This window comes from Dysidea avara, chromosome 2, assembly GCF_963678975.1.
Source record: "Dysidea avara chromosome 2, odDysAvar1.4, whole genome shotgun sequence".
In the NCBI taxonomy this organism is placed as follows: domain Eukaryota; kingdom Metazoa; phylum Porifera; class Demospongiae; order Dictyoceratida; family Dysideidae; genus Dysidea; species Dysidea avara.
Window position 1 is genome coordinate 13,404,885 of NC_089273.1, and position 17,328 is coordinate 13,422,212.

At 39.1% G+C, this 17,328-nt stretch overlaps 1 protein-coding gene and 1 long non-coding RNA gene across 2 annotated transcripts in view; one reads left to right on the forward strand and one right to left on the reverse strand.

The window, feature by feature from the left end:
* LOC136246658 (uncharacterized) overlaps positions 1–17,328 on the reverse strand; it is a 70,308-nt gene that overhangs the window by 50,336 nt on the left and 2,644 nt on the right. The gene's annotated exons all lie outside the window — the stretch shown is intronic.
* LOC136246644 (uncharacterized) lies at positions 9,891–13,364 on the forward strand. The gene is made up of 3 exons (XR_010696707.1): positions 9,891–11,198; positions 12,475–12,546; positions 13,061–13,364. It is a non-coding gene; the product is annotated as an uncharacterized lncRNA (long non-coding RNA).

Consider the following 17,328-nt stretch of genomic DNA (forward strand, 5'->3'; position numbering starts at 1 on the left):
AGATGACATATTGATCCTCATATTCCAAAGGAGCAGTTTGGATTTATGAAGGGCTGTAGTACCACATATTCTAGTTTATTACTTGCCTCTTCTATTACTACAGTTATTAACCCTTTAAGGACCAAAAATTGTATGCATAGTCTACCCTGAAAGCCCACACGTTTTATGATTATTGCGCATTTAGTGTTTTTTTTAAATATAATAAGTTTATAGCATTGACAAAGCCCCTACAAGTGCTCAATTGTATAACAAATTATACTAAAAGACTCGCCTGACAATAATGAACAACATTATCTAACTTACCAAAGTGTAGAACCAAATGAATGTCTTAAAAGCACTAAGGTGAGTTTCAAACACCTACACGCGATCGATTTCTTTGTGACACAATCAATAAAAACAGTCCGCCATTTTAGTTTTTTTAAAACCGCATCACGTGATCTTGTATATCAAATTATTCGCCTCTAAATAGTGAGCACTCTGAGCTTTATTTGAAGTTAATACGATAAACACAGCCAAAGTTATGGAGCGATTTCTACTAGGTTAGTTTTATTGTTGTGTAAATATTAAATGTTTGTACTTTGTTAGGAATTTTACACAGGCTTAGATTTGCGTGATAAGTTGGCCTTATATATCAAAAGAATTGCCTATGAATGGCGAATACAATGGTCCCTGTTTCGATCTAATAGCTTCATTTGTTGCGGAGTTATACCTCTTTGTTTACTGCCAATAATCTTGGACGTATTATTACGGCGCTGGTCTTTCGAGCAATACCTACTTTGGACGTAATATTACGGCAGCGGTCCTTAAAGGGTTAATCAATGAACTGGTGAGACTAGTAGCTTAAGATAATATGGGGGCATTTGATTTTGTTTGGTGGAGGGGGATGCTGGCTCACCTACGGAGTATTGGTTTTCGAGAAAAGGTAAATCAGTTTGAACCATATAAATCGAATTATTTTATCTGGGTAGTAGCACCTCTGGAGTCATCTGATTTATACCCCATTACTGCTGAAGTTCCTCAGGGGGCTATTTAGTCCCATCTCTTATTCAATTTATATATTCGCCAACTTTCCACCATCACATGACCCCATGGGGTATGATACCAGTGATAAACCTAATGATTAGCAGGGGTAATAACATTAGTAAGACTTGATAAGATCACTACAATGGCAACATGATCTGAGGTATTCAAATTTAGAAGTAGTTGAGTTGAACCAGGACACTCTGTAAATACTAGGTCTAAAATTACATTAAACCGAGTTGTAAAGTTGATTAATTGATGTAAACCTCTGGATTCACAAATATCCGATGTTGCTGTACCAGCACTTGATGTGTGGCTAGAAAGTAACCCGGTAGATTCATGGAGATTAAAATTGCCACAAATAATCAGCGACACTGAAAGATACTTATGCAAGAGATGATCTGGAGTAGTAAGCAAGGTTACATCCACAGGAGATGGTTGATGATAACAACAAACAATCAGTGAGGAATGGCTAACAATAGTGACCAATTCTGCTTCTCAGCAATCAATATCACAGTTGTGGCAATCTCCTCAAACAATAAGATCCTGTATTAAAATAAGTATACCACTGCCATGTTTAGATCTGTCTCGTCTAGCCACCACATTATAACAGGAAGGACAAAAGCCACCAGGTGTGTCATCATTAAGGTGAGTTTCAGATAAACAAATATGGAGGGTTGAAATTCCATACAGACTCTACAAAGTTCTCCACTTGCCTGATGCAAACCACGAATGTTGGAATATAACAGCATTGAAAATGAGGTTTTCTCCAGGTTTTGGTGCTCTTTAGGGAGAGAATTCACTGAAGTCAACACAGAACAAAACGGGAGAGGAACGTGCCTTACATGGGTCCACTGGAAATGCCTCAAGATCAAGATACCCTAATAGGCAGTAACCGTAATACAAGAGTCAAGCTAATATTAATAGTATTCTGATAAACTGTAAAATCACACTCAGGTTTAATCTTAGAGGACCTAATTTCAAAATTTCCTTGGAAGGGAGTATCCCCAGACCCCTTAGATTGGCATGCTTTGCATGCTAGTGTGCTTTACCCACTACTAATACATATCATTTCCTGAATAAGCCTAGTTATACCTGAGCCCTCCTCCCCCTCCCCCCTAAATAAACATAACATAAACATATTTCCTCTGCCCCTGATGGCTTCATAAACACTGTATGCAGTGATGTCACGAGAAAACTTATTATATGTGACCGGATTTGTGAAAAGGTACCTTTTTCACACACAAAATTTGACCCATTTTTTGGACTTTGATTTTCCATCATAATATAATAATTGCGTGAAATTTTCCTTAAGTGTAGCTACAGTATCTGGCTGCATTTAGATACTAAAAGCAATTTAATCAGTATAAGGAGTCAAGTGTTACATCATTTTGTTTTGCTGGTATGTAAAATGTGTGGAAAAGGAACCTTTTTGCAAATCCGGTCACATAATATATGTAGCTACACACAAACACACACACAAGTACAGATTGTCACCTAATACTGTAGGACAAGAGCATGGAACATTGCAGTGCATTAATAACTTTGATTGTAAGGAAAGACTTGAGACATTGAAACAGAGAATGCTAATTTACTGCTATCATATCTATAACACATATGTTAGTTATTTAAAGTTAGTTAGTTACACTGCTTGAAGGTTCTTAGTTTACTAATTTGTTAAGCTGCTTTACTGTAGTTGTGCCCAGTTATACTGATAGTAAAATGTCAATAACTTTAAGTATATGGAACATAATTGTTTTACTAAGTTTTAAACTCTCAGTAAACATCAGTGAATGCAGGTTTACTGAAAAGCTACTAAAATTCCTAACAATTAACTGTTCCATATACTGGGGATATACGTACCAACGTTGAAACCGGGTCACTACTGCTGACCCGGATGACCCACTGACCCGGATAGCAATCCGGGTCAGACCCGGATGTGACCCGGATTAATTAAAGCCGAGACGTGTTTCGGCTAGTCTCGAGCGAGCGAACGAGTCTACATTTTACATTTTGAGCGTTCGATTCGTGTTGAGTAAATATTGCAACTTAGGCTAGCTGTAGGTTGAAGACCAAAAAAAAAAAAAAAAGGTCTTCACCTACTGACAATAGCTACCCCTCACCATAGATACCCTCAATTTCGTGCTACATACTACACTTACTAACAAATGAGCGTGGCTGAGCGTATGTTGGTAATGCGATAAGTGGGCGTGGCTCACGAAAGAGCTACGTGATAGCGTTTATAAGTTTCCACGTCGTCAAACGAACAATTTCGTTTCTCACGTGATCCAATCCGGGTCAGACCCGGATGACCCGGAGAAAATGTGACCCGGATGACCCGACCCGGTTTCAACGCTGATACGTACCACTCTAGTAAACTAAGAAACTTCAAGCAGTGTTAGTTAGTTAAAATTAGTTAGTTAGTTATTTTAAAGTTAGTTACGTAGTTTGTTAGTTATTTAAAGCATGTCAAGAGATCAATGCTGATAAAGAGTGCTAAAGTAATTTCAAGACCCTTGTGTTTTTCATAAAAGCATACCTACATGGAATTTTAAGGATTATTTTGTATGGTACCGCTCAAATACAATGTCATCTTGAGCGATTAAAAACTCACTTATTAAAGGGTGTGGCACCCATTTTTGTTGCGAGTATTCATTCTGTTTTGGTTGGGATGAATACTTGCAAGCAAAACGGGTGCCACGCTATTTAATTAGCAAGTTTGTTAATTGCTTGCACTCTCACTAGATGACATTGCATTTGAGTGGTACCATATGTATACATTATAGCTGTCTTCTTCAGTGTGTCAGTGTGTTCATCTGGTGAACTTATACGATATTATGTATGTTATATATGGAGATAACAATTACAACTACTGTAGGATTAGCTCAGCTAGTACAAGTAATGCATGTGATCAACCATGCTGCCTTGGTGGGGTTGTTTTCAAAGAATAAGGTAGTGTACATGCATATACCATACAGTACAGTGTGGAAAATACTGCACACTCTATGGAATTCTCTGACTTTCAATAATTTTGGTGATAGCAAAGAACTAAACATTACAAGGAACTGAGTGAAATAAGTACCAAATACATAGAGGTATACTATAAATTCACGAAATATTATACAGGGGGTAGTGTATCATACAGTATAGTAAGTAGCACTGTCTGTATATGTGACCAGGTTTTACAAAATCAATCCAAATCACACATCAGGCAAAATCAAACTAACACCTCCAGTGGATAGCTACACTATTGTACTAGTAGTTTTAACACTCAGTACCACTCAAACTACTCGAGACTGGTTTCAACAGACATCTTTTCAGGGTGGTGTGTAGAGCTCGAGTGGTGGTTTTAAGCCTTGTGAAGGACCTGGCTTGGCAAGAATCAGTGGTTTACTGGTGGACAGCCCGATAATGTTGACCAGATGTTTTTTCTGTGGATTTTACTACATATCAGCCACTAAGGAGCCAGCACAGCCCTGTAATCTCATCTCTGGACTCTAACTGTGGTCCGGCTCCATTTTGAGGTCTAACCCTTGCCCACCCCACCACCCCCACTCTCCACCCTCCATCCTTTATGACCACTCATGATACCACTTTGCTCGTCCAACTGCTCAGATTTTCTATCTTATTTGGCGGGAAACTCTACAAGCAGCTACAAGTACTGGTAATGGCCTGAAAGGTAATAAATTGATGCATCTTTTGCGTAAATGTCATACACGTGCCTGCTATCCTTGGAGAGTTATGCTGGCTTGAATTCTTTAAAACCGTTTATCTCGAAACTTCTAATGTGCGATTTGGATCATTTTTCCAAAATCCAGTCACATATTAGGAATCATGAAGGTTTGGGCTTTTCTGGCCAAAAATATCACTCTAAAACTAGCCTCACAATATCTTCATGGCACTTTGGCAGTATTGGTTAGGTACTGTATAAAGAAGCCAAAATGCACCTTCAGTGCAACCTAAAATACTTCCAAAAAGTTGCTACAAAATTTAAATATATATCAAGACACACGGTAGTGTGTCGTGCGGCCCAAGAAGTCGGCGTGCCACACCGTGAGTATATTAACAGGAAGAAATAAAACGCAATTTTCACACCTATGTAACTCTGTGATCCCTAATCGGATTGGAATCAAATTTGCTAGAAATGTGCCGCCCAGTTAGGGGAGTCTACATACCAAATTTGAAGAAAATCGCTCAAACCATTTCCGAGATACGAGCGAACAAAAGTTCGTTTTAATTTCTTCGTTTTCTTCTTCTTCATCTTCTTCATTTCGCACACTTTGCAAAGTCGCCATAAAACAGGAATGCGTACTCAGATTGGGCTGAAATTTGGCACATTTAAAGGGCTCATTAAGGCGGATCTCCGTACAAACTTTGGTAGGAATCCGATAAACATTCACGGAGTTATGACCGATTATTTGCGTAAAATAAGGTCAAAGGTCTGTCAGGGTAAACTCCTTTGAGGAATCAGTTGAAAATTGATATGTAGATGGAGTAACCATCGTAGGAGTGCCTTTTGTGGTTTGAAAGGAATCGGGATAAAGACCATGGAGATATGACACAAAACCCGACCTGTGTCAAAATACGCGATTGATTTTTATAAATAAAAAACTATTAGTTTTCGTGTCTACCAGGCAAACCACTTAGAGCAACGAGCTGAAAATCAGTATGTAGCTGGAATAATCATCACAGAAAGTCCTTGCAGTAGTACAGAAGAATCAGATTACAAATCACTGAGTTATGATTCGAAAGGCAACTACGTGAAGCAAATGCGAGATACTCTAATATAGGGTCCGCAACATGAAATTTCGACCTCCGAGAATCAACTACCAAACCACATACAAATGCCAGGCTAGATACCACTTAGAAAATGCCAGATTGGCATTATTTTTCATTAACATCTTGTCGAGCAAATCGGCGAATATGCTTACAAATTACGAGATTTTTTGCTATATCTTCAAGGAAATGTCTTTTAAAGCTATAATACGCACTCTCAACCTTTCTTACTAACTGTACTTTAAACTAAAACCATCAGTGGCTGCATTTTCTGAGGCAATTTCTTGCCGCAGCATCGCAAAAAATGAAATTTCGGACTCGAAAAAAGTTTCGATGCCACTGAAGCACACAGTAGCGATGTCAAAGTAATCCTCCCAGGTCAACTGATCTGGCATGGGTCCAAGTACTACTACACCAAATATCATCGAATTCCAAATTTGTTTGCCATCTGGCTGAGCTCAACGGCTGTCAAAAATTCGTCAAAAATGCCGATTTTATTCACTGACGGAAACCTTTGCTAGCCAGATGTGTTAGTTTACTTCTCAAAAGCTTGTTAGACCCATAGCCAGTAGCCTTCATTCATAGGGTTGGTCTGGCAGCTCTTCTAGCGACCTCAAAAGCCGCCAAATGCCTATATTGACGAATTTTGCTGATATCGACCAATTACAACCCGTTAAAGTAATCTTGCACATCAAACATGATGCTTTGCCTCTCTAAAGTCATGCTGCATCTTTGTTTAGTTATATTCGTCCATAGGGTGGCACTGGCGGCTCTCTTATCGAGGCCAAAATCCATCAAAATGCCCATCTTACCATTTGTCATCAGTTGTAGGAAGTTTTACAAGTCAAACATGCTGGTTTACCTTTCTACATCCTTGCTGGACCATTCAATCACCTTCGTCTGTATAGGCAGCTTTCTTCAGTCTCTTAAAAATGTCGGAGCATGCAAATTGGGTGCAACCATCAATACCAGTTAATGCTTATTTTGTTTCATTGGTTCCACGCAAAAATGACAGGAAAACCAGCAGAAATGTAATAGAGCACAAATGGAGTTAATCTGGCTCTAAATATTGTACTCTACAGGTTTATACAAATGATTACCAAAATGCAAATTCCGATTATCAAAATCCACAATCGAAATTTCCATTCGTGTAGAGTTCCAAAGGGTGGATATTTAAAACTAGACTAACTCCATTTGGGTTATGTAATATTTCTGCTGGATTTTCGCGGAATCAATGAAACAAAATAAGTAGTAAGTGGCATTGATGGTTGCTCCCAATTGGCATGCTCTGACATTTTCAAGAGACTGAAGAAAGGTGCCTACACAGACGAAGGTGATTGAAATGTCCAGTGAAGATTTAGAGAGGTACACCAGCATGTTTGACTTGTAAAACTTCCTAAAACTGATGACAAATGGTGGGATGAGCATTTTGATGGATTTTGGCCTTGATAAGAGAGCCGCCAGTGCCACCCTATGAATGAATATAACTAAACAAGGATGCAACATGATTTTAGAGAGGCAAAGCATCACGATCGATGTGCAAGATTTCTTTAACGGGTTGTAAGTTGGTCAATATCGGCAAAATTCGTGGATATCGGCATTTGGCGGTTTTTGAGGTTGCTAGAAGAGCTGCCAGACCAACCCTATGAATGAAAGCTACTGGCTATGGGTCTAAAAAGCTTTTGAGAAGTAAACTAGCACATCTGGCTAGCAAAGGTTTCCGTCAGTGAATAAAATCGGCATTTTGACAAAATTTTGACAGCCGTCGAGCTCAGCCAGATGGCAAACAATTTTGGAATTCGATGATATTTGGTGTGGTAGTAGTTGGACCAATGCCAGAACAGTTTGACCTGGGAGGATTACTTTGGCATCGCTACTGTGTGCTTCAGTGGCATCGAAACTTTTTTCGAGTGCGAAATTTCATTTTCGTGATGCTGCTGCTGGAAATTGCTCCAGACAATGCAGCCACTGATGGTTTCAGTTTAGAGTACAGTTAGTAAGAAAGGTTGAGAGTGCATACTGTAGCTCTAAAAGACATTTCCTTGAAGATATGGCAAAAAATCTCGTAATTTGTAAGCATATTTGCCGATTTGCACGACAAGACGTTAATGAAAACTAAAGCCAATCTGGCATTTTCTAAGTGGTACCTAACCTAGCATTTGTGGGTGGTTTGGTAGTTGATTCTAGGAGGCAGAAATTTCACGTTGCGGACCCTATCTAATAGAACAGTCACCCTAATAAAGCATTCAGCTGTGTTTATAATTTACTCAATTATATTACATTGCAAGTTATTCTGTAAGGAATTCAGCTACAAACAAGTCACCCTGTAGTCAGATCAGCTAGAAGAAGGTACCTAATAGAGAGTTCAGCTACAAACAAACCATCATGTAGAGAGTTCAGCTACAAAGAAATCACCCAGTAGAAAGTTCCACTATGAACAGATCACCCTGTAGAGAGTTCAATTAGAAACAAGTCATCCTGTAGAGAGATCCTGTAGAGAGATTAGTTAGAAGAAGTCACCTTGTAGAGAGTTCAGCTACAAAGAAACCACCATGTAAGAGAGTTCAGCTGCAAACAAATCACCTATAGAGAGTTCAGCTAGAAACAAGTCACCCTGTAGAGAGATTAGCTAGAAACAAGTCACCCTGTAGAGACTTCAGCTAGAAGATGTTACATTGTAGAGAGTTCAGCTACAAAACTACCATGTAGAGAGTTCAGCTGCAAACAAATCGCCCTGTAGAGAATTCAGCTACAAACAAATCACCCTGTAGAAAGATCAGCTAGAAGAAGTTACCTTGTAGAAAGTTCAACTACAAACAAATCACCCTGTAGAGAGTTCAGCTACAAACAAGTCATCTGGTAGAGAGATCAGCTAGAAGGATCACCTTGTAGACAGTTCAGTTACAACGAAATCACCCTGCTTCATCTTTTCTTCTTCTTGTGGTAAAGAAAAAAAAAGATAGATTAAAAAGCCCTAAAGCCAGCCATAGGCAGGCTGTGGGGTATACAAATACAAAAAGAAGTGAAATCTAATCCAAAACAGTCAAGCTGTAAAAAAAAGTGCAGCCCTCAGAAAGGCTATGGTGAAAAAAGATGTGAAATCCAAGGTGGCGGCCAAGAAATGGCTGTGATGGTAGGTTAATGGTAAAAATTTTAATAACAACAATTCAGATGAATTTGGTGCCGCTTCACAAATTCACTTGAATTGTTGTTATTAAAACTTTTACCATTAACCTACCATCACAACCATTTCTTGGCTGCCACCTTTGGATTTCACATCTTTTTTCAACATAGCCTTTTTGAGGGCCGCACCCTTTTTTTACAGCTTGGCTGTTTTGAATTAGATATATATAATTTAACAATGACAATTCAGGTGAATTTTGTGCCAAGACCAAGCGGCACAAAAATTCACCTGAATTGTCGTTATTAAAATTTTTACCATTAACCTACCATCACAGCCATTTCTTGGCTGCCACCTTTGGATTTCACATCTATTTTCACCATAGCCTTTATGAGGGCCGCACACTTTTTTTACAGCTTGGCTGTTTTGGATTAGATTTCATTTCTTTTTGTAATTGTATCCCATCCAAAAACAGCTTATAGCTGTAAAAAAAGTGCGCGTCCAAGTAAAGCAGAGTTAACTGCGACAAAAAGTAATGATATCATAATGCGGCCATGTGCGAGGTGTGCAAGTTGTAATATTAGCTAATCAGATAATACAATGTTATTGTTAAAGTGTTAATGAGAACTATGTGATGCTGCTAGTTTTGAAGTGTGTGAGCATCTTCATAAATGCCACATAAATTTAATTCTCAATAAAGCAATGTGTATAGATTCTCTGATAGTAATAAATAGTTTGAGTTTGGCCACCTTTCCTTTGTTCGTAGCATTGCTGTATACAGGAAAGGCGGCCAAACTCAAACTATTTATTACTATCAGAGAATCTATACACATTGCTTTATTGAGAATTAAATTTATGTGGCATTTATGAAGATGCTCACACACTTCAAAACTAGCAGCATCACATAGTTCTCATTAACACTTTAACAATAACATTGTATTATCTGATTAGCTAATATTACAACTTGCACACCTCGCACATGGCCGCATTATGATATCATTACTTTTTGTCGCAGTTAACTCTGCTTTACTTGGACGCGCACTTTTTTTACAGCTATAAGCTGTTTTTGGATGGGATTTCAATACTTTTTGTTAGAATAAGCAATGCACTGTTGATAACAGTAGGTGAGTCAGTAGTTTCCATGGTTTTGACAGAAACCCCAGATTACAGTGACAGAATATTAAAATATAACTGTAATTTTAGTGGCCAGGGCCGCCCACATTGGGGGTAACTGGGGTATTTTTCCCCCTACCACAGCCTGAAAGGGGCCACTTGAATACCTGTTTAAAGAAAGATCGATATACTCTAATAGAGCAGTCAGGATCTAGACCCTTCCTTGCCCCTGGGCCCCTCTTTAACTCTTTTCCCTGGGCCCTCTAATTTCTCTGGACGGCCCTGTTAGTGGCATGCAACTGCAGTCAACTAACACCCATTTTAACTAGTAAACCCTTAACAACACTTTGCCTTTCATCTTGTACTGCATTGAAACGATCAAGATACTCTATTAGAGCAGTCACAAAACAGCTGTAACACAGCCATAGGCGGCGGAAAGGGGGGGGGGCTTAGCCCCCCCTCAGAATGATATCACACCGAAATTATCTTTCTTGGAGTGGGGCTGAAAACCGTGATAAAGATCGAGATACTCTAATAGAGCAGTCACTCTAATAAAGTATTCAGTGTGTAGCGAGCTATGTAAGGATTTTTATGTAGTTTATCAGCTAGAAATGGTAGCTGGTGAGGTGGAAGCTCTTGTCAGTTGGTTGCGACCTTTTTTTTTTTTTTTTTTTTTTTTTTTTTTTGGTCTCACCTTACTAAACTATAGAAATAAGTCTGGGTCAGCCCAGCCCCCCTCATATCAACTACTTGCTCCACCGCTGAACACAGCAATCAATATTTAGCATAGTTACAACTTCTGCTTAGCATCGGATTGTATAGTTTAAATTACTAGCTACTTACAGACTTTACAATATAAAAATATGGCACTTGTAGAAATGTGACTGTTTTATTAGAGTATCTCGATCTACTTCAAGCATTGACTAATTCAAGTGAAGAAGCTACGCCCCTGCCAAGAGATCTTGTGAAATGAAATGAGAATAGTAAAGAAAAGGCAAGTATGTACAGAGACAATAGAGGGGCGCGTAATTATGTCCTGTTGTAAATAAACGCCTTTAAAATTTATATTACTACTAAATAAACGCACCAGAATAGGCTTGTGTGGCTGTTGTCTCCAAGGTTGTCTCATTATTTGTCTTTTCGTGTTGAAGGGATTTAGTCGCAATTGGTGAGTTTAACTATACATGTATTTGTGTTGTAAAACTTAATTGTAAAAAGGCGATTAGCACATATCATGATAAACATGTATTTGTCACAGTAGAGTCTCTCACGAAGTCACGATTATTATGAGACATTGGACCAGGGTAAAAAATTTACTGCTATATTTAGAGGTTGTAGCGTTTGTATATCTTAGTATCTTAATAAATAATCCCCCATGATCACTAATCACTAATAGTACAGTGAAAACTGGTCATTATTCAGGCCGTAGGGACAAAATTTTCTAACCTTGCCTTTTAAAGAGGTGGCTGCATTATGCGGCCTTAAAAAAAGGTAAGAAGCATGCTGTTCTAACTGGCTATAGAGATGGATTTAGTGTATGACAGCGTATGAGACAGTGAGTGCTGGCAGCAAGGGGGCAGCCAATCTGTTAGAGCACCAAAAGCACTGCTTCAGACATAGGCAGTTGACTGTCAGCCCCAAGTGTAAAAAGTTTCACTGTTGGTCCTTATAAGCTCCTGATGAAGAAAGTGATGAAGTCATTATCCATAGGATATATTTTTCAGAGTATCCATTTCAGTTCTACAATATAGTAGCCAAGCATAAGATGAACATAACACAGCATTCCAGTAGTTTAGTGGTGACCACAACACTGCCTGAGTTAAACTGTGGTGAGATTTGAGACTACCAGAAGCCCTGGAATGTCTTCAACACATGAAATACCAAATATCTAATGCCTGGCTTTCATCCACAGTGGACCTGTCTTGGTGGCCACTTGTACAGAAGGGAAACAGCTAGTTGCCACACCCCTTAATTATCAATTTGTAAAATCGTTAGCAAAATTGTGTGTGCGAGCAAGTGCGATGTGGCAGTGCCGTGTATATGGTTGCTGCCTAGCAGTGACACATCACGAGTATTGAAGTCACAATGCGTTACTGTATCATCCATCTAAATACAATCTCTGAATGTGTCATTTTGTGTAGAGAGCAATCTTCCACAAGAAGTGACCTGCAGGTTTCAGTGTATATTGTTAACCATTAATATTGTTCACAATATTGTGAACTATATGTACAGTGAAACCTCACTTAGTGGCCACCTCTTTAATAAGACCACCTCATTATATTGGCCACCTCTAGTAGGTCCCAAATATAGCTAAGCATTACTTATGACCTCATTAATAAGGCCACCTTGTTATTCAGGCCAAATTTTTTGGTCCCACAGCCTGCCATATTAATGAGGTTTCATTGTACTTATGTGAATTTTTATTTTTCGTAACTTTTCTTCAGGTTTACTGATGGGCACTATGAAGCATTGTTGACTGGTACGTGTATAATGTGGTGACTTGAAATGCTAAAACAGTACGTAGCGTGTCTTGTATGTACATGTAATGTGTTGTAATGTGTCCACACATCCACACATCTTAGAAATAAATGTAATTGTATTCTCTATAAATAGTCAGTTCCATTGTGCCACTGGGTCATAAGTTGGTTGAGTATGGATCATCCAGGGCACTTGAGTCACATTTTGTCCTGGCCAAGTGGATCTCATCCACTGACAGAATATACAGGATCAGATCACGTGTATAAATTACGGTGGAACTTGTTTATTGCCACCTTCACTCATTCAGCAGGTAACAGTGTATAAATTCTCAATTGGAATTGGCTTTTCAAGAGTGGTTGTCTTTCTATACTAGTGGCCATTAAGATAGGTTGTACTGATAGAGTGTACATACTAGAGATGCAACAATATCCTCCACTTAGTGTCGTTTGATAGTGATGCAATGGAGACTATGTATTATTGCATTTAAATACTATACTATTATATTGCAACTCTAGCACGTATTTATAACAGGAATGTTTGTTAACCGTTTAGACATACTGGAGCCACACCCACTCATCTGGATTCTACAAATGGAGTCATACCAACTTGTTGTCATCATACTCACTCGTTACTCCCATTGTGTTTGGATGAATATACATGCCGTCATGTGAGACTTGCTACCATGGCGGGCCACTGGAAAACATTTGCATAGCAGTTATATTACAGTCATTATTGTACAATTCTTACATTATTGTTGTGAAAAGTGTTTGGTATTCATGTGTCTCCTCTGTATGTTGTAATTACATGTGTAATTTTGTGTGGGGGTGCTATAAAATGCAATAATGCATGGTGACAATTGTATTAGGCGATTTTGCACACTTCCTTTTAAGCTAGCTACATGTGCTAATTACTCACAGCTTGTGTCAACAACTGGTAACCGCAGTTGTACTCTTGTGTCATTCTTTAAGCCGCGCCCTTAGAGGACAAATTATGTGGGGGCGACTAATTTCAAAACGAAGGATGGTATGCAGCACCATAGATTAGCTATATCTATGGACTATAATCTATGGCAGCACACTTCTTGGTGGCTATATGTACTGATTAACTACATAGAGCGCCAGTTCATCAATACCCAGAGACCGCAGTTGTGCTCTGCGTCATTCTTTAAATTCCGAGTAAAATTCTTAGAGAGCAAATGACGTGGGGGCGACTAAATTCAAATTTCAAACTAGCCATTCTCGAAAACAAATGTTTCAATCTGAACGAAACTTTCAGAACAGTTTAAAGACACATTGCCCTACATGCCAAGCGAGTATTGCGGAAAACAACAATCTGGGATTTGTATTTGGCCTCTAGGTCGACTGAGGACGACTGAAACTTCGTTTGGTGCTGAAATCACGACTGTAGGGTAATCATGTATGGTGAAATCGATGATGTGAATCTTGAGGTGATTGAGTGAATACTGAAGCGATAACAGGGCGATCAATGTTCGGAATGCACAAAGGAACGCAAGGCATACACCTGCGGTTGCGTCTAACCGCATGCGATAAAAAAAAAATTTAAAAAAAAATGAAACGTCCCCTTTCATGTCGGCAATCTCGATCACGAAACAATCGGCATGGATTTGCTTCACTGCTTGTGTGGTAGTTACTAGTGACACGATGAGTTCAACTCCAGAGTTTCAGAGGGATAGCGTAAGTGACGGGTGGATTACAGGAAGGCCAAATTTGAGAACGTTCGTTCTTGTAAAATCCTCACGTAGTGGTCGCGTCATTTATTGTCTGCGGCGCGCGTTTCTGCTTTACTGGCCGCGCGACTCACTACCGTGAGTCTTGATACCACAAAGCCGGCCTATGGCCGGCTTTGGGACTTTTTTAACCTATCTTTTTTTTTACCACAGGAATAAGAAAAGATGAAGTAGATGTACTTTAAATATTTTATCAGTAAATGTACAAATTATATATATAATACATATATTGATTACAGAAATCTCCATGATGGTTTCTTTGTAACTGAACACTCTACAAGGTGACTTCTTCTAGATACTCTCTCTACAGGGTGAATTGTTTGTAGCTGAACGATCTACAAGGTAACTTCTTCTAGCTGATCGCTCTACAGGGTGATTTGTTTGTAAATGAATTCTGTACAGGTGATTTGTTTGCAGCTGAGCTCTTTACAGAATGGTTTCTTTGTAGCTGAACTCTCTACAAGGTAACTTCTTCTAACTGATCTTTCTACAGGGCAATTTGTTTGTGGCTGAATTTTCTACAGGGTGATTTCTTTGCAGCTGAACTTTCTACATGGTGGTTTCTTTGTAGCTGAACTATCTACAAGGTAATTTCTTTTAGCTGACCTCTCTACGGGGTGATTTGTTTGTAGCTGAATTCTGTACAGGTGATTTGTTTGCAGCTGAGCTCTTCACAGAATGGTTTCTTTGTAGCTGAATTCTCTACAAGGTAACTTTTCTAGCTGATGTCTCTACGAGGTCACTAGTTTGTAGCTGAACTCTCTACATGGTGGTTTCTTTGTAACTGAACTTTCTACAAGGTGGCTTCTTCTAGCTGATCTTTCTACAGGGTGATTTGTTTGTAGCTGAACTCTCTACAAGGTAACTTCTTCTAGCTGATTTCTCTACAGAGACATTTGTTTGTAGCTGAACTCTCTACAAGGTGATTTGTTTGAAGCTGAACTCTCTAAATGATGGTTTCTTTGTAGCTGAACTCTATACAAGTTAACTTCTTCTAGCTGATCTCTCTAAAGGGTGATTTGTTTGTAGCTGAACCCGCTACAAGGATACTTCTTCTAGCTGATCTCTCTACAGGGAGATTTGTTTGTAGCTGAACTCTCTACAGGTGATTTGTTTGCAGCTGAACTCTCTACATGATGGTTTTTTGTAGCTGAACTCTCTACAGGTGATTTTGTTTGCAGCTGAACTTTCTATATGATGGTTCTTTGTAGCTGAACTCTGTACAAGGTAATTTATTTTAGCTGATGTCTCTACAAGGTCACTAGTTTGTAGCTGAACTCTCTACATGATGGCTTCTTTGTAACTGAACTCTCCACAAGGTAACTTCTTCTAGCTGATCTTTCTACAGGGTGATTTGTTTGTAGCTGAACTCTCTACAAGGAAACTTCTTCTAGCTGATCTCTCTACAGGGAGACTTGTTTGTAGCTGAACTCTCTACAGGTGTTTTGTTTGCAGCTGAACTCTCTACATGATGGTTTTTTGTAACTGAACTCTCTACAAGGTAACTGATGTCTCTACAAGGTCACTAGTTTGTAGCTGAACTCTCTATATGGTGGTTTCTTTGTAACTGAACTCTCTGCAAGGTGACTTCTTCCAGCTGATCTTTCTAAAGGGTGATTTGTTTGTAGCTGAACTCTCTACAAGGAAACTTCTTCTAGCTGATCTCTCTACAGGGAGATTTGTTTGTAACTGAACTCTCTACAGGTGATTTGTTTGCAGCTGAACTCTCTACATGATGGTTTCTTTGAAGCTGAACTCTCCACAAGGTAACTTCTTCTAGCTGATCTCTCTACAGGGAGATTTGTTTGTAGCTGAACTCTCTACAGGTGATTTGTTTGCAGCTGAACTCTCTACATGATGGTTTGATGGTTCTTTGTAGCTGAACTCTGTACAAGGTAATTTATTTTAGCTGATGTCTCTACAAGGTCACTAGTTTGTAGCTGAACTCTCTACAAGGTTACTCCTTCTAGCTGATCTTTCTGCAGGGTGATTTGTTTGTAGCTGAACTCTCTACAAGGAAACTTCTTCTAGCTTATCTCTCTACAGGGAGATTTGTTTGTAGCTGAACTCTCTACAGGTGTTTTGTTTGCAGCTGAACTCTCTACATGATGTAGCTGATCTCTCTACAGGGTGAATTGTTTGTAGCTGATCTCTCTACAGGGTGACTTGTTTCTAGCTGATCTCTATACAGATTACTTGTTTCTAGCTGATCTCTTGAATTCTCTTCAGGGTGACTGCTCTATTAGGATGACTGCTATATTAGAGTATCTTGATCTCGCACTTACTGCACCAAGTTGGATTTCGTGTTATAACTCCGTGGCTTTAAGTCTGATTCTTCTACACCATTGAAGAGCCTTTCTAAGATGATTACTCCTTCTATACACCGATTTTCAAAGCATTCCCGTAGCGGTTTATCTGGTAGGCGTGGCAAGTAGTCGTTTTTTATTAGCTTATCTCGATTGCGTAATTGTTACACACTGTTGGTTTTTCGTTGTATCTTTCTGGTTTTTAGCTCGATTTCTTTCAAACCACAAAAGGTTTGAGGTTCAATAGTTAACCTATTCACCCACCGATTTTCAGCTTCTTCCCATACGCGGTTTACCCTGTAGGCGTGACAACATATTGGTGTTATTCTTCGTGAATAATCGATCATAACTCTTTTCCTGTTTATCGTATCCTAGCCAAAGTTGGTACAGAGATGTGCCTTTATACCCCCCTTCTGTGTGCCAAATTGTAAGGCAATCGGATATAGCGTTCGCGATTTATAGCAGTTTTTGTAAGTGTGCGAAAAGAGGAAGAAAAATAAGAAGAAAAAAAATGAAGAAACTAAGCCAATTTTTGAAGTCGCATATCTCGGGAACGCTTCAAGCGATTTCGCTCAAATTTGGAATGTGGAGTACTGTAGGTGAAGGGAGTGTCCACAGCAAATATCGTCTTGTTTCATGAAGGCAGCACAGAGCTACGGAGGTGCGAAAATTGCATTTTCTTTCTTTGTGTCAATATACTCACGAGTGTTACGCGCCGGCTTCTTGGGCCGCACGACACACTACCGTGTGTCTTCATATATTTAGTG